Consider the following 18444-nt stretch of genomic DNA (forward strand, 5'->3'; position numbering starts at 1 on the left):
CGTCTTCAGCTGTGTCAGCGGACGCTTACCGCGGTTCATCCCTCTGACAGGAATTCCTCAGTTTCCCTTGTAATCCATAGATACCCTCTCTGTAGTGCCATGGTCATTGTTTTCCTGTTCCATTCCGCGGCAACAATTCTGTGAACTCTGTGTGGAGTTTGCGTTCGCCAGTGTGTGAGCTGGCGAAGACGCATTTCCTTTGGGTGTTTGGTTTGTGAGGAGAATTTCGAGGCACTCATTCCTGTTCGGTCTCCTTCCACAGCAAGTATTCGTTACCCATTTTTTCCTCTATACCGATTCAAAGGTTCCTAAAAGGCTAGTGCGCTTTGTACATTGTTCTTATAGGGTGAGTGTATGTTTAACCACCGTATCGTATTAGCCTTACAGAGCTAGGGGGTTGTGAGGAGATTTTTTGTTCTAAGAACAGAAGTGTTCCGTTTTTTCTGTCACAGTTAAGTACACTAATTCCACTCATTAAGGAACATAAAATGTTTAGGGTTGTGCACATTTGGTTTTAGACACAGTAAGGTTTTTTCTTGTGAGTAGTTAGTTGCAATACCATTCCTGACTGGGTATATTTTAGGAGTAGCACCTTAGAGATATTTTTAGGATTTCCAGAGAACAACCCTTCCTCTTCAGTCACGGTTGTGTTGTTGAAAATAGGTTATTCTCTTTCCACCTTACCATTTTATTATAACCGAAAATTCATGTTGGGCAGTCTATCTTCCCTAGTTTTGACCCTTCTTCAGAACATGCACCCCTGTACAGAAACAGGATGGAGAGCTAACCAAATCACTAACTAAGGTAACGGAACTACACAGTTTTAAGAATTTGAACCTTTTAATATTTTCACTACATTAGAACTCCTTTCATACATTTCGTGTGGTAATTTGTTTTTGTGGTATAGAAAGAGAGTCCAGTTGGGGTAGTGAACAAAAAGATAACTGCGCACCCTGAGAAGTTCAGAATATCACGTGGTGTTCCTGAGGAGTCTAAGGTAAGCGTTACAGAACGCGAAGCCACCATAAAAAAATACTCCTCCTGGGCATCATGGGAACTTCTGAGGTAGACCAGTTAGCTCAACTATTGGGAGAACTTAGAGCTGAAGTCCATGCAGCCCGGACCGAAACCGGTGCTCTTAGAAGGGAACTGGGAATCAATAGGGAACGAACTGAAGAATTGGCTCGCCAGTTATTACAGAATCAGGCGGGACAGGTTCCCCTTCCCCAAAGTAATGCCCAAGCTTCCTCATCAACATCGCCCTCAGTTCCAGTCCAAGTGGTGATTCCAGGGAATATTCCCTTGGCCCCTCCCGAAAGATTCACGGGGGACCCAAAAAGGTTTGCAGTGTTTTTAAATCAGTGCAGACTACATTTTTTGTGCAGACCTGGCGTGTTCTCCACTGACCAATCAAAGGTTGCCTTTGTGTTGTCTTATTTAGGTGGTCATGCAGCCGATTGGTCCATTCCTTTGGTTAATCGGGATGATCCCGTGTTACAGAACTTTTCAGAATTCCAACGAGAGTTAGAGAAACTGTTTGCTCGCCATTCACAAGGTCAGGCATTGGACAATGAGTTACTGTCACTTAAGCAGGGCAATCAGGAGCTGCTTGTGTATGTAGCCACTTTTAATCGATTAGTGGCAGAAACAAATTGGCCTACAGAAAAGAGAGTGACGTTTTATCGTGGTCTGCGCAATGAGCTGAAGGATGTTCTCGCTCAAGTTGTTAATCCGCCTGAATGTCTCACAGAATTCATAGATCTGACGATTCAGTTGGATCATCGTCTTCAGGATAGGAGGACGGATCGAGCTCGTCAGGACAGTCGACCCTTTGTAGTCCGTCCAAGAGAACCAGTGTCGAAGTCAGGATTGGATGTTCCCAATGAACCCATGCAGTTGGGCGGAATTCGAGGCCCTATTTCCCAAGCAGAAAGAGAGAAGAGACGACAACTACTGTTGTGTTTGTATTGTGGCAAGGCCGGTCACTTTTTAAAGGATTGTCCAGTAAAACCTTCACGGAAGCCTTTGGGAGGAATTAATCCGGATAAAAAAGAACAGACGGCGGAAAACTCCAGTGCCCGACAAGTCTAGAGGTCCGCTTGTCGAGCATGGAAAAGGTTGCAGCGACCTCACACTTTGTGTGTCCTATAGTCCTTTCTTGCCAGAAGAACCCCACAGAGAGGCATGCATTAGTTGCATACATAGACTGTGGGGCCATTGGCAACTACATGGATCAACACCTGGCTAGTAAATTGGGATTCCCTTTGAGGAATAAGTTGGAAGCTGAAAATGTTTCCGGGGTGGATGGCACACCTTTGGTGTCAGGCCCTGTAACCCAGTGCACTGACCCCCTCATGATGCTTTGCCAGGAAGGACACAGGGAGAGGATCTCTTTTGACCTAATTCAAGCTCCTCAATTCCAGATCATCTTGGGAATACCTTGGTTGGAGAAGCATAACCCTGTGATCGATTGGTGTTCCCGGACATTGACGTTTAACTCCAAATGTCAGAGTATGTGTTTTTCTGCAGAAGGTTCGAAAAACGCCAAGCAGTTTGAGATAACAAGCAACACCACTTTAGGTCTCATCGGTTCGTTACCAGTAGAATACAAAAGATTCCAGGCTATTTTTCAAGAAGAACGGCAGGCGGAAATTTTGCCCCCGCACAGACCATATGACTGTCAAATCGATCTCATTCCAGGGGCTCAGCTTCCTTGCAGCAGAATTTATGCCCTCACTGAAAAAGAAAATGCGCATCTGAAGTCTTATCTGGATCAATACCTGGCCAATGGGTTTATTAGACCGTCCAAGTCACCGGTGGCATCTCCTCTTTTTTTTGTGCCCAAGAAGGAAGGGGATTTGCGAACCTGCATAGATTACAGAGCACTGAATCAAATCACTGTGAAGAACCGCTATCCTCTTCCCCTTATTTCGACTTTGCTGGATCAGGTGAAGCAGGCACGAATATTCACCAAGCTTGATCTTAGAGGTGCCTATCATCTCATTCGCATTAAGAAAGGTGAGGAGTGGAAAACCGCTTTTCGAACACGATTCGGGCTCTTCGAGTATCAAGTCATGCCCTTCGGGCTTTGCAATGCTCCTGCTGCCTTTCAGTCCTTTATGAATGATATCTTTAGAGAACTACTGGACATCTGTGTGGTGGTCTATGTGGATGACATTCTAATTTTCTCTGCGAACCTGGCGGATCATGTTAAGCACGTCACATCGGTGCTTCAAAGGCTCCAAGAAAATTCTCTGTATGTGAAATTGGAGAAGTGTCATTTCCATGTCTCCGAAATTGAATTCTTGGGGTTCATTCTATCTTCAAGTGGAATCAAAATGGATAACAGAAAAGTTGATGCCATCCTGTCTTGGCCTGCTCCAACTTCTGTCAAAGGAATCCAGAGTTTTCTGGGATTTGCAAATTTCTATAGGCGGTTTATTTCTGATTTCTCTCTCCTAGTTCATCCTATCACCTCCCTACTTAGAAAAAACAGGAAATTTGAATGGACTAATGAAGCTGATGAGGCATTTAAGAAACTAAAGGAACAGTTTACTGCTGCACCTGTTCTACAACATCCGAGACCTGATCTTCCGTTTGTGGTTGAAACTGATGCTTCAAATGTAGCAATGGGAGCTGTGTTGTCTCAGCGTGATCCTGGCACCCAAGAAATGCACCCAGTAGCCTTCTGGTCAAAAAAATTCTCCGCTGCAGAATTGAATTACACCATTACAGATAAGGAGTTTTTGGCTATAATTTTTGCCTTGAAGGAATGGAGACATCACTTGCTGGGCGCACGACACACTGTGACCATCTTCACCGACCATCGGAACTTGCAATACTTACGCTCTGCACGGGCACAATCTTCAAGACAGTTACGATGGGCTCTCTTTCTCGCTGAGTATGATTTCGTTATCACCTTCAGACCAGGAGTGCGAAATGGAAAGGCGGATGCCTTGTCACGAATGGGTAACGGGGAAGAAGCCTATGTGCCGGTGAATCCTGTGGAGATAATTTCTGGAGAAAAAATCCTGGGAGTAATGAACACGACAGACTCTGCCCTTGAAGAATTAAAAATGGAAATTCAAAACCACCTTACGCAGGATGAATTGTTGAACTGGGAATCCAGAGGAGAAGGCTTTACTGTGCAGGAGGGCCTTCCCTTTTATCAGGAACGGTTGTACTTGCCCACGCCACAACTGCAAGAAAAAGTGGTTACCAACTACCATGACGCTCTTTTGGAAGGTCACCCCGGAATCAAAAAGACCATGGAGAAGGTTAAGAGGTCATATTGGTGGCCTACTTGGAGAAAAGATATCATTCAACATTTGAAAACTTGTGGTAACTGCGCTCAAAACAAGAATCAAAAAAAGAAACCTGCTGGCTTGCTTCTGCCGTTGAATGTGCCACCAACCCCTTGGCACACCATCTCCATGGACTTCATCACAGATTTGCCTCCTTGTGAAGGGTTTGACACGATCATGGTGGTGGTGGACTTGTTTTCCAAGATGGCGCATTTTATAGCATTGAAAGGATTACCATCAGCCTCAGTGCTGGCAAAAACCTTTTTGGAGAATATTGTGAAGCTGCATGGCTTTCCTACGGTGATAATCTCTGATCGAGGAAGCCAATTTGTCTCCAAGTTTTGGAGAAAATGTTGTGAATTGGCTAAAATCGATGTACGTTTGTCCACCAGTCATCATCCCCAAACTGACGGTCAAACTGAGCGAACCAATCAAACCTTGGAGCAGTACCTTAGATGTATGTTACATCAACTAGAAGACACCTGGCTGAACGTTTTGTGGATAACTGAATATGCATATAACAATTCTGTCCATTCCTCCACTGGTTTGAGTCCTTTTTACACCTTGCATGGTCGACATCCACGTACCTCAGTTTACGATCCACCTGAACCGTTAGAAATGCCAGCAGTAAAATCTCTGCATGAAAAAATCACCACTGCCATAGCTCAAGCTCGAGAACAATTATCTGTGGCTAAAGAATCCCAGAAGAAATTTGCTGATGACAAAAGATGTGTTGCACCAGAGTATGAAGTGGGAAATTTGGTTTGGTTAGCCACTCGAAATCTGACCTTGAAGGGATCTAGAAAATTCCTTCCCCGCTTCCTGGGACCTTTTGCTATTGAAAAAATCATCAATCCTGTGGCCATGAAGCTAACCCTTCCAAAAACCATGAAAATCCATTCAGTATTTCACGTATCTCTTTTAAAACCAGTTAATCCAAACACACAAATTTCCGAAGCACCAGCCCCTGTAGTTGTAGATAATGACCAACTAGAATATGAAGTCAAGGCCATCTTAGATTCTAAGATTGTGCGTAATAAGCTATTCTACTTAGTGGATTGGAAGGGTTATGGCCCTCAAGACAGAACTTTGGAACCATGCGAGAATGTTCATGCCCCTAGGTTACTCAGAACCTTTCACCGCAACCACCCGTCCAAACCAGGGAGGGGGGAATTCAGTTTAGGAGGGGCCTTGGGGGGGAATACTGTCATGACTATGGGGTTCCCTCTCAAAAGAATTTCCAAAGTTTCCTGGGTGGCCGCTTACAAGTCCTGGTCAAGGAATAGGTAGGGTGGGGCTCTTTCTCATCAACCAACATGGCCGCCTGATGTTACAACCACTAGATTGGGCAAGCGGTCTAGTTTTCTGTCACTCTGGAGTACTTAAGCCCTCCCCCCTTGTTCAACGGCGCTTCGCGTCTTCAGCTGTGTCAGCGGACGCTTACCGCGGTTAATCCCTCTGACAGGAATTCCTCAGTTTCCCTTGTAATCCATAGATACCCTCTCTGTAGTGCCATGGTCATTGTTTTCCTGTTCCATTCCGCGGCAACAATTCTGTGAACTCTGTGTGGAGTTTGCGTTCGCCAGTGTGTGAGCTGGCGAAGACGCATTTCCTTTGGGTGTTTGGTTTGTGAGGAGAATTTCGAGGCACTCATTCCTGTTCGGTCTCCTTCCACAGCAAGTATTCGTTACCCATTTTTTCCTCTATACCGATTCAAAGGTTCCTAAAAGGCTAGTGCGCTTTGTACATTGTTCTTATAGGGTGAGTGTATGTTTAACCACCGTATCGTATTAGCCTTACAGAGCTAGGGGGTTGTGAGGAGATTTTTTGTTCTAAGAACAGAAGTGTTCCGTTTTTTCTGTCACAGTTAAGTACACTATTTCCACTCATTAAGGAACATTAAATGTTTAGGGTTGTGCACATTTGGTTTTAGACACAGTAAGGTTTTTTCTTGTGAGTAGTTAGTTGCAATACCATTCCTGACTGGGTATATTTTAGGAGTAGCACCTTAGAGATATTTTTAGGATTTCCAGAGAACAACCCTTCCTCTTCAGTCACGGTTGTGTTGTTGAAAATAGGTTATTCTCTTTCCACCTCACCATTTTATTATAACCGAAAATTCATGTTGGGCAGTCTATCTTCCCTAGTTTTGACCCTTCTTCAGAACATGCACCCCTGTACAGAAACAGGATGGAGAGCTAACCAAATCACTAACTAAGGTAACGGAACTACACAGTTTTAAGAATTTGAACCTTTTAATATTTTCACTACATTAGAACTCCTTTCATTCATTTCGTGTGGTAATTTGTTTTTGTGGTATAGAAAGAGAGTCCAGTTGGGGTAGTGAACAAAAAGATAACTGCGCACCCTGAGAAGTTCAGAATATCACGTGGTGTTCCTGAGGAGTCTAAGGTAAGCGTTACAATGGCCTGCTCAAATTATTTGTTTTGGATGCTTGCTATCTGGAGGGTTCTTTTAATGCTGGCCATGAATCTTTCGACCATGCCGTTTGCCTGCGGCCATCGCGGGGTGATCTTGCGGTGTTGGAATCCCATGTATTTGGCAAAGTTGTGAAATTCGTGACTTGCGAATGTTGGGCCATTGTCCGACTTTTATGATTTTTAGTATTCCATCTGCCGACAGCATTCGGTCCAGGGCCGGGATGACACTGGCAGTCGCGCTGCTTTCCACTATCTGCGCGTCCGGGAAACGTGAGTGTTCATCCATGAGAACTACTACATGGGTGCCATCTCTGAGGGACCCAAAGAGGTCCATTGCGAGTTCCTCCCATACCTGTTTTGGCAGCGGTGACATTTGTAGTGGGTTAGTTGGTGGGGGTGTGGCGCTACTTGTGCACAGATGTGGCATCCCCCCAGAACGTTGTCTACCAGCTTGTCGAGTTGTGGGAACCACACTTTTTGACGGAGGAGGCGCTTGGTGTCTACCACTCCTCTATGACCCTTGTGCGCCAACTGCACTGTCCGTTCACGGAGTTCCTTAGGAATCACTACTTTGCATCCTTTGAGCACTATGTGATCTTCGACAACTGTCAGTGATCTCGCACCTGATCAAGCCATTTGACGTCCTCGCGCACTGTTTCAGTTTCAGGCCTGGCTTGTTGTCTCATAAGTGTTTTCTTGTTTGATAGTAGGCAGTGACGTACGATTCGGAGTGCTGGGTCTTGTTCCGAGTGCTTGTCCAGCTCCAGCCACCCTACCGGCAGGGGCTGCAGGTGATGCATTATGTAGTTAATGTATGCATCAGCTATGGAGGGCTGTGGTTCTGCTGGCCCCGTGGGGTGTAAGGATAGGTAATCCGAGGGGTTTTCATCCTTTCCTGGACGATGTACCACTGTGAATTTAGAGTATTGTAGGCGTAGGCCCCACCTTGCTATCCTCTGGGGCATTCGTGCTCTTGGGTCGCCGTAGATGGTCAATAGTGCCTGATGGTCTGTAACTATTGTGAATTTCTTGCCAAATAAAAACAGGTGGAAATACTTGCATGCCCATACTACCGCCAATCTTTCCTTTTCCGCTTGGGAGTATGCCCGTTCCGTGGCAGTGAGACTCCTGCTGGCATAGGCCACGATGTAGATATTGGGCGGATCCATGAGATCTTTCTGGGTAAGTATGGAGCCGAGTCCTACCGGGCTGGTATCTACGATGATTTCGGTGTCTCTCTGAGCATCGAAATATGCCATGTCTTCCACATGTGAGATGGCATTCCTGATACTCTCAAATGCCTTCAGGCACTCCGCAGACCATGTGAATGGGGCGTCTTTGCGGGTGAGTAGACGTAGCGGGTTACTTATGGTGGCATAGTCCTTTAGGTATCTGGAACAAAAACTGGCTAGCCCTAGAAATGTTTTAGCCTGCCGACGTGTTTTTGGGTGGCAGGGCTGAGTTTAGTGCTGCGACTTTGTCCGGGTTTGGGCGCATCCCTTTTTCCGAGAAGATGTGCCCAAAGAATCTCAGCCCTCCTTTGGAGAATTCACACTTTGTTTTGTTCAGTGTGAGTCCCGCTTCTTCGAGGGCCTGACACACTCTGTGCAGTGCTCTGTCGTGTTCTTCTTGTGTTTTGCTGTATACAAATACATTGTCAGAATAGTTGAGGCAATTGGGGACGTGTCTGATTACCCTGTGTATTTGCTCCTGAAATATCTCGGCTGCAGACGAGATGCCAAAACTGAGTCGTTTGTACTGGAATAAGCCAAGGTGTGTCATGAACGTGGTGATGTACCTGGATTCTGGAACTATTTCTATCTGGTGGTAACTTTTTGTTAGATCCAGTTTGGAGAACATTTTTGCTCCATGCAGGAGGTGGGTCATGTCTGTTATTCGGGGTGACTGGTGTCTTTCTCTTTCAATGGCTACGTTGGCTCTGCGCATGTCAACACACAGGCGTATGGATCCATCAGGGAATTTCTTTGCGACGGGGACGATGGGTGATACCCATGGGGTGGGGCCTGAGACGGGCTCAATGACATTCATTTTGATAAGTTTGTCCAATTCCTCTTCCACATGACGCTGAATGTTGATTGGTATGCCCCGGTAATGTTGCGCCACTGGCTCAATATTCGGGTTGATGTGCAGATGTACCTTTCTGTTTTTCAGTTTTCCGAGACCTCTGAATAGTTTGGGGAATGTTTGCTCAATGGCTTCTGTCTTGGCGAAGTACTTGTGGGCCATTAATTGATACAATATATGCACTAGTCCCATCTCTACTGCGGTACGGAAACTCAGGATGCACCCGCTTTTGGCTTCCATTTTTATGATGTGCAATGGAATTTAAGCTTCATGGTCTTTGTGTGTGCACCAGGCTGTTATCATGCCTTTGCATGGTAGTGGCGTTGTCGCTCCATATGGGTAGATGTCGACCGTGGTCTGTTTGACCTTCGGTGGTGGGGCGAGCGATTCATAAGCTTGTTCGCTTATGATGTTAACTGTTGCTCCTGTGTCAATCAGGAATTCTAGCGGGGTGTTGTTGAGGTGCAGCGTGAGGATTGGGCTTTGTTGGGTGGCCGTGTTGTTGTTGAGTGCCCATACATACCCCTTCTTTCTCTGGTCATCTTCCGACTACAGGGTATCGCTGCTGGTGGGGGAGCGCATCTCGATGTACCGAACGAAGTGTCTCCTTTGAGAGCGTCTGGACCCTTCATGTGATCGCCTGTCCTCACGGAGAGGTGGACCCGTGCGGTCTCTGTCCTCCCTTCGGGATGTGGCTTGTTCATCCTCCCTTCTTGTGTTCGGTGGGCTGCGTCGTGCCGATCTTCGTCTGTCCTTGGTGCGGTGTATGTGCGTAGCGGGGCCTGGTGTATTTTTGCACATTGCTCTATAATGGTCCATACCCCCGCAGGAGGCACACTGTTGTCCCATGGCGGGACATTCACCCATGTGCGGGTATTCATAGCCGCATCTGTAGCAAGTGGCATCCGGGTACTTGCCTCCTTGGCCGGGGGCTGCGTATAGTTTATTGATGGTGTCGGGATTGCTTGAGGGTTGTTGAATGGTGACTTTGCCCAGGCTATCTAATTGTGACTCTACCGCAGCTTCCATGCGTGCGAGCGCCAGAATCTCATCCAGGGATCTTTGTTTTTGTAGGAGTTGTTTGCGGAAAGGTTGTGACAGACATCCAGCAAAGACCTGTGATCTCAGTGCTTCCTCATTTGAGTATCTGTGAAATTCACAGTGTTTTAGTTTAATGCGGAGTCGCATAACAAAATTGTCCATGGATTTGCCTTTCTCTTGCCGTGTGGTGTGGAATACGTGGCGTTCATAGTCGATGTTGGTGTGTGGTGCAAAGTATTGTGAGAGTTTGTCATGGAGTTCTCCGTATGTTACTGTTTCAACGTTGAGCAGTTCACCTGCGATGTCTCTTACCGCTGGCCCCACTGCCATGAACAATGTGTTTTTGAGTCTCTCATTGTCTTTCAGCCCTATGGCCCCAGCGTAGAACTTAAAGTCTCGCAGCCAAGTGGTCCAGCGGGGTCCTAGGTTTGAAGTGTCTCTTATTTCAAATGGACTTGGCATGTGCATAACTTGTGCTGTACCACTTGCCGCCTGTGCTGGTTGGCCATCTCCTTGTGTGTCTGCGCTTCCTGATGAAGACGCAGTGGCTTGTGCTGTGTCTGACATGGTTGCGTCTGTGCCTTGTGATGTCTTTTTGTCCTTGCTGAGTTTGTTACTGTGCTTGGTGATCTCCTGTGAGATTCCGACATCTTGTTCACTGTATTTGCCTCACTTCAGGCGTTTACTTTGGAGCTGGTGCTGGTGAGGTCCTTTTAGCCTTCATCAATGTTTTGTTTGCTGTAAGGAAGGATTTCCATGGTCTTATATCCCTTGTGGGGGTAGCGTGCGTGCCCCAGCAGCTACGAGTGGCAGTGTGACCTGTTTCCCTTTCACGTTAGGTCTGTGGGAGATCCTTCTCATAGTATGGGCCCTTCGTACCGACTTTCTGCTGCCGTGCAGGTGGGGCGCTGGGGCGGCCGCGAGTCGCAATTGCTGTGCGCGCCTTGCCCTTAACACGCGTATCTCGCGTGGCTGTGCAGCGTCTCTTTTGCTGCCGTGCTGGTGAGGCGCGGGGGCGGCCGCGAGCTGTTATTGTTGTGCGCGCCTTGCCTGACACACGCCTAGTTCGCGTGGCTGTGCCCTGCCTCTGTCGGAGCCGTTAGTGGGAGGCGCGCCGACGCGCTATACTGCCCGACGGCAGGCCTCACTCCTAGGCACGAGTGGGTTGGGCACCCCTAGTCGCCATTGTTAAATCCTCATATGGTGTGGGCGAGTAGGCTCCCTTCAAACAGGACACAGAGCCAACATGATCTGCAACTATCCTTTATTTAATACACCCGGCAACTGCCGGAAACCCATGCCCACCCCTCCCTAGCCCCAACATCATGTCCTTGTTTCTCTGTGCGCTCGTGGACCTCAACTAGGCCACGTTCACATAACGATGTGGACTCGCGGACAAGCAGCATTTCAATTCTTTATGAACGATGTACTCCACAAATTATTGGATGTTTGTGTCCTAGTTTACATCGAAGACATCCTCATCTACTCAAAATCCAAAGAAGACCACGTGCGACATGTACGAGCCATTTTGGAAAAACTTTGACAACACCGACTATTTGCCAAACTGGAAAAATGCTCCTTCCACGTCACAGAAGTTGAGTTACTGGGCTTCATGCTTACCCCGCGAGGAGTGCACATGGACACTCATATGGTAGAGGCTATTCTTCAGTGGCCGTCCCCGACATCGGTCAAGGGAGTGCAAAACATACTCGGATTTGCTAATTTCTAACGGCGATTCATTCCGGGATTTTCCCAAATCATTCACCCTATCACTTCTTTGTTAAAAAAGAATAAGACGTTTTATTGGTCTCCCGATGCAGAAAAGGCCTTTCTGGAATTAAAATCGGCTTTCACATCAGCACCCGTCCTCCGGCATCCTCGACCTGATCTGCCCTATATCGTTGAGACCAATGCCTCCAGTGTGGCCATGGGAGAAGTATTATCGCAGAAGGATGCAGGCACGGGACAGTTACACCCCATAGCATTTTGGTCTCGTAAGTTTACAGCGCCAGAAAAGAATTATGCCATAACCGACAAAGAATTACTGGCGATCAAAGGAGCTCTTAAAACCTGGAGACACTACCTCCTTGGAGCTAGACATACTGTCACCATTATTACAGATCACCGTAATCTGCAATATTTGAAAACTGCCAAGGCCCAATCTTCTCGTCAGCTTCGCTGGGCTCTCTTCTTCGCAGAGTACGATTTTGTGATCACGTATCGGCCGGGAGTGCGCAACGGAACGGCAGATGCTCTGTCACGAATGGGAGAGGATAAAGACGCGTTTATGCCATCAGAACCAGTATGTATCATCCCAGAAGAGCGAATTCAAAATCAGATCTCAGTAACCGCCTGCTGGGAAGATTTGAAGAGTGACCTTCAGTTCCAAATGGACCAAGCCGCCCAACAAGAATGCTTACGCAAGGGGAACCAGTACTCCATTAAGGACAACTTAGCCTATTTCCAGGGGAGACTATACATCAAAGACAAAGAAACTCAAAACAAGATCATTGCAAACTACCACAAATCCTTTATGGAAGGGCACCCCGGAATTACTAAGACCCAAGCCAAGATCAGAAAAAGTTATTGGTGGCCAACCTGGAGAAAAGATGTGGCCCACTTTATTACTACCTGCAGAGTTTGTGCACAACAAAAATCCCAAAGTCAAGCCCCGCAGGATTATTGCATCCACTAGCTATACCACCGGTCCCTTGGCACACATTATCCATGGACTTTATTACAGAGTTACCTCACTGCGACGGCTTCAACACAATCTTAGTGGTAGTAGATTTATTCTCCAAGATGCACACTTTATTTCCCTTAAAGGACTTCCGACTGCTGGAGCTCTGGCAACTGTATTCCTAGAACAGATAGTCAAGCTCCCCTGAGGGAGCACCGGAGACCCAAAGTGATAGCCACAGCAGGCAGAAACACAACGCGATTGTGTTTGAAAACGCTGCGGTTTTTCTTTCCGAGTTTCTCAGGCTCCTCCGAGAGGAGCCTGAGAAACTCGGAAAGAAAAACCGCAGCGTTTTCAAACACAATGTTGTATTTATGTTTGCGGTCGCTTCAAAAGCGACCGCAAACATAAATACAATGTTTTTAAAGCTGCGGTTTTATTTCTAAGTTTTCGGGGCTCCTCCAGCCCGGAAAACTTAGAAAAAAAAACGCAGCTAGTGCTTATTTTTTTTAAAAAATAAATAGCACTTACCGAGATTCAGCTGCAGCTTTCCTGCTCTGGTCTCTGGTCCGCGTCCTCCGAGTCCCCCTTTATTGATATGCACTTTACTAATGTGAATTGAAGAGGACATGTGAAAAAAAGGTCTTTCCTCTCCAATTAGCTCAATTATCCCAGTGATGACTAAAATTTATTTTCAGATTTCTTTGATTCTGGCTGGGATACATTCTTTTTTACAGACCTTGAGAGTCCATCATCATCAGGGGAATCCCCGGATCCGCTCCACGCTTCCGATCTACCATCTTCACACCTAAAGGGAAGAGCAGAGACATTGCAAGAAACCATTATTACTTACCATCAAGTCAAGACTCATTGCTAAAGACATTATTAAAAAACGAACTATAAACATAACCAAAGACTTACCCACCAAGTGGATTGGTCGCAGCCGGTCTGGATCGCCACTTTGCGGGCCAGCGAAGCAACTAGACCCATTCTACGCACCCCTGCTGAAGAAAGCAGGACGGAGAGCCCAGCATTACAAATAACAGATGAGCTTGCACGGGAAGGCACTTGCGCACTCCATTTTGGCACAAAAGGGGCGAGGGAATTCCTAACACCTCCGCGCCATCCTCATTGCCTCTCCTCTTCTCCCAGGGGCAATACCATCATCCAGAACAACATACTCCGCAGCAGCTGGGGAAGACACCTGATACAGGGGAGCCAACTCGAGGGAGGGCTCCAACCGTGCCCCAACGCCCCTGCAGAGACCAGGTCAGCGTAACAGAGGAAGAGCTGGGCGGCTGCACATCTGGCAGCAGTCGCATACGCCGCAAAAGTAGCCAGGGAGCAGTCCCAACAGACAGCCCATTAATAAGGTACACAATGAAGGGATGGGCAAAATTGGAGGGAAAGAAACCTGATAGCAGGAGGCCTTTAAATTTTGGGAAACTGGTCGGGCTACTGAAGACTCTAGAGGACACATTCTCCAGTGCTTATGAAACAGCACTGTTCAGGGCAGCCTTTGTGTTAGCGTATTATGGGGACCTCAGAATCGGGTAGCTGGTGGCTCGGAATATAGCAGCAGGGGATGGGTTGGAGATGGGAGACATCAGCATTGGTAGGAAAGGTATGACCATACTAATAAGAGAATCCAAACCCGACCAAACAGGAAAAGGGAGAGCAATAGAGCTAAACTGCATCAAGGAGAGGGATCATTGTCCCAGGTGTATCACTCGGGCATTCCTAGATAAATGGCCTGCACTGGGGGGACAACTCCTAATACACAAGGATGGCACCGCCCTCAGCAGATACCAATTCCAGGCAGTGCTGACAAATCCATAGGCAAGGCAGGGTAGGAACCATCAGAGTTCGGGATGCACTCGTTTAGAATAGGGCAGCCACGTCAGCTTGGGCTGGGGGCATGGGAGCAGAAGGATAAAAGAGAATTGGGGGTTGGAGATCGAATTGTTTAAAGAAATATGTAAGAGGGGTACTAATATAACTGCCCTGCTCCTTCCTCCCATATCCTTAGATGCAGGCCCGTACAGATCAGCATGGATCGTGGGCCCCTCATTCGTGACCCGAGCAGGCTGGTGGATCGAGGAAGTAAAACAGCGACTTAATTTCCCCGAACCATCACGTCATGGTGGGGGCTGCCGGGGATGCACTGGGAAGACATCCACGACAGACTCTCGGATTTAGTTGATTTTAGAGACCCTCCGGAGTACCGGGTGATACATCTGGGGGGCAATGATCTGGCCCACATGGGGAGGGTAAGGCTACAGAGGGACATTTGTGAGTCCCTGCACAACATAGCACACTGCTGGAGGGGAACAGAGATTTTTATGTCTGAGATAATACCAAGAAGAATTTGGTGTGGAGCGAATTCAGAAAGGCAGTTGAAACATCTAGGACAAAGCTAAAAAAAACGCTGGAGAAATACTGCAGGAGCACAGGGATACATTTTATACAACGTGGACTGTCCCAGAACTACCCTGATTTGTTCCACCAGGACGGGGTCCACCTGTTGCCAAAGGGGATGGAGGTGTTCACGGACAACATTTTTGGGGCTCTACAGGGACAGGGATGCAGATAGGAGTACTTTAAGGGAAATATGAGCGACTGGGGCAGCAGCCACTCAGGTGTAATGGCACGTGTCCAGGAGTGGATGCCAAATGGATCCAGAGGCTTGCCAGCGAAGCAAGGCATCACTCTCCTTGGACACGGTGTGCCCAAAAGCACACCTGTTTTTGATAAGTTGGAGTTGGTTATATTTGTGAGTAAGACATAGATGCCTACGGCCAATAATTTTGTTCCACACCAAGTTGTATGTATACTTATTCCAAGCTAGCAGGTAGGATTCAGAAGCCTGGAGGGCCCACACTACTCAGCCTAGGCCACAGGCCCCGTGCTGTACGAAGTACGGCCCGATAAAGGGCATGGGGGGGTAGGCGCAGGGTGGGGGCAGAGGAGGGGTCCACACTGTGGGAGGGCAGCCAGGACATGCCTCCCTCTCAGATTGTCATGGAAACATGGCCAAACACAGAAAAGGTGAGAAGGGAACCGAAGGGGGTCCGGAGGAGGACTGGCCCCCCACTAGAATAACAAAGGGAGGGAGAGGGATATAAACGGCCTCTTGGCGAAGGAGAAGCACATCTAAAAAGAGAAGCACACCCGCCTCGGGTACAGCTTCTTATGAGGAGGAAGGACGACCAGGCAGAATTTTTTGCCACCTGACCCATCCCGTTAAAGAGGAAGTAGGGGAGACCAAGGAGACAAAGGAACGCCGGGTAGCAGGTTCCGTACCCAGTAAAAAGTCATAGGCAACGGCGACACGTGTCCAGGAGTGGATCCCAAATGGATCCAGAGACTTGCCAGCAAAGCAAGGCATCACTCTCCTTGGACAGGTGTGCCCAAAAGCACACCTGTTTTTATAGGTTGGAGTTGGTTATATTTGTGAGTAAGAAATAAATGCCTATGGACAATAATTTTGTTCCACACCAAGTTGTATGTAGGAGGTAGGATTCAGAAGCCTGGGGGCCCACACTACTCAGCCTACCATGCTGACGAGCACGTTCGCACACAGCCCTCCCCCCCCCCCACCGTGCCACCTGGGCAGCACAAGCCACACATCCAAAAGTTGGTGATTGAGAACCTTTGACTGCTCTGCCTCCCTCCCTCCCAGGTGAACCTGCAGATGCTCATAAAATCATCCAAACCCCATTCCTCGCACTGAGTCCCACCCGCCCACACACCCAAACCCCTGAAACGCGGGCACGGCGTTGTGCTGCTGCCGATCTTTCCGATCAGCCAGGGGCCATGCAACCAGCGCATGACAAAACTTTAACAGTAAATGTCTTACGATCGTTGGCCCCCGGCAAGCCACTTTTTCTTAAAACATGCTCATAAAAACCATTCCGTTTCTGCAAGAGCTCTCTCTTAAGAACCTGTGCCGCGGCCCCTTAAATTAAACCCACCAGGAATTTTACACTACCCAAAGTCGACGCAAGGCAGTTAATATCAGACAATCAAATACCCGACCCATGAAGCCATTGTCAAGGGAGAGGTCCGGCTCACCAGGCGCAACCTGCTGTGTCGCTGCGGGCAAAGGCAGTGGCGCGCGAGGAGCCCATGCTCCTCGCCTCCCTTCTCACTTACCCAAGTGCTCCACGAACTTTCTCATCTCGGATATGATAGCCAGGACCAGTGACACAAACGAAGAGCAGGGCCCAAAGAGGCTGCACCCACGCTTGTTCTTCTTCTTGCTGATAGATTTTTATCCATCAGCGGTGATTTTTGGATACCGAGGCTTAAGCCTCATTACTCCATCTTCTCAGGTTGAGTGTGTAGTCGTGGGTTTGTATTCTTCTTGGTCTGTGTGGTCTTGTCACAGTAGGGCTGGTTTCACAGGGTCTTCGCAGTGATGGGCCGCGGATAGCGGTCGAAGGGGTTTGCAGTGGTGGCAGTGAGTCTTCTGATCAGAGGGTTCGGGTTCTGATCCAGTTCTTGGCAGAAGTTCTTACTCAGCTTCGCTAGATGTTCATCCAACATCTCGATGTCCAGGTCTCTGTGAAGGTCTGCTATCCTTGTGAAGATTGGAGCTCCAGATGATATCCGCAGGGCCTTGTTCTGGACTATCTGAAGACTCTTCCGGTGTCGCTCATGGCAGGTCATCCATGCTGGTGAGGCATAAGTCAGGGTTGGTCTGATGATCGCCTTGTAGACGTTGATCTTTGTCCGGAGGGGCATGGACTTGCTCTTCAGGAGTGGGTACAGCGCTGCCATCTTTCCTGTTGCCTTCTGCTGAGTATTCTCGATGTGGCTGCACCCACATACCAGCCACCCTTATAAGGGGGCTTCAAGGGCATGGCATGGCCCAGCGTCGACCCTTGATGACGCTACCGCGGCACCACCCCTTTATTCCCCCTCCTTTTACCACTAGGCCAGTGGGCGTCAGCAGTACGTGTGGCCCCCACCGAGGGCCGTCTGCGACGGCACGGGAGCCTTTCACACTCTCACCCTTCTTCCCACTCCTCTCGTCTCCTCTCCCATCCCATTCAATCTGTCCTATTCTACAGCACATTGAAGAGGCCTCAATGCTGCGTTAACCTTTAAGCAAGAGGCGTGCATCCTAACAGAGCATGTTTCCCTCGGGCACTGAGCCTTGTTGCAGATGCCAGCGACGCAGTGGTTGCACTGCACTGGTGCAAAGTGCATCTAATAATATAAGACAGGATCGCTAAATCTCACACTACAGAGCAAGGGGGGGGGGTCAATTTACGACCTAAAACAATTGAACAGACCGACTGAGAAACCTTCTCCTGAGTTAAAAGGTCAATTACTTATTAAGAAATCCTCTTTACTGGGAGCAGTACAACCCCAGGGCAAGCTACTAACCAAGGTGACCATTTCCGCTCTGTTGACATTGGCTGTGTGTCACTACACTGCTATCAGGCGTAGCCCCCTTCTGGAGTGCAAAGGTCACAGACCTGGTGCGTCCCTAATTTTCGGCTTCCTCATTTCTCCTCAGGGGTTGGAAGCTGGAGCCCTTGAAGTTCCGGTCGGGCTTTTATCAGAAAAGTCAGAGAGTTTGCGGATAAACAGCATTCCCGTTAGGTTCCCTGGCACTAGCCACGGAGGATGCACGTCAGTGTAGGGGCTGCATCCATTCAGGGAAGGGGCTCCAGAACCCTCCAATAGGAAGCTGGGTTGCCTACCTGAATGAGGCAGGAGATGGGTTGGTACCTGCAGAGGGACAGGAATGCATCAACGTGTCAGCAGAAAGGCGTGTCACACGGGGCTCATATCATGTTTGGAAGGGAAGCCCTGGCTAAGATTTGCAATGCCCCTTACTAGACTGGAGAGCGTGTGCCAAGACTGAGAGACCCATCCCCAT

Source organism: Ambystoma mexicanum, chromosome 3q (genome assembly GCF_040938575.1).
Source record: "Ambystoma mexicanum isolate Mex_15411 chromosome 3q, UKY_AmexF1_1, whole genome shotgun sequence".
In the NCBI taxonomy this organism is placed as follows: Eukaryota; Metazoa; Chordata; class Amphibia; order Caudata; family Ambystomatidae; genus Ambystoma; species Ambystoma mexicanum.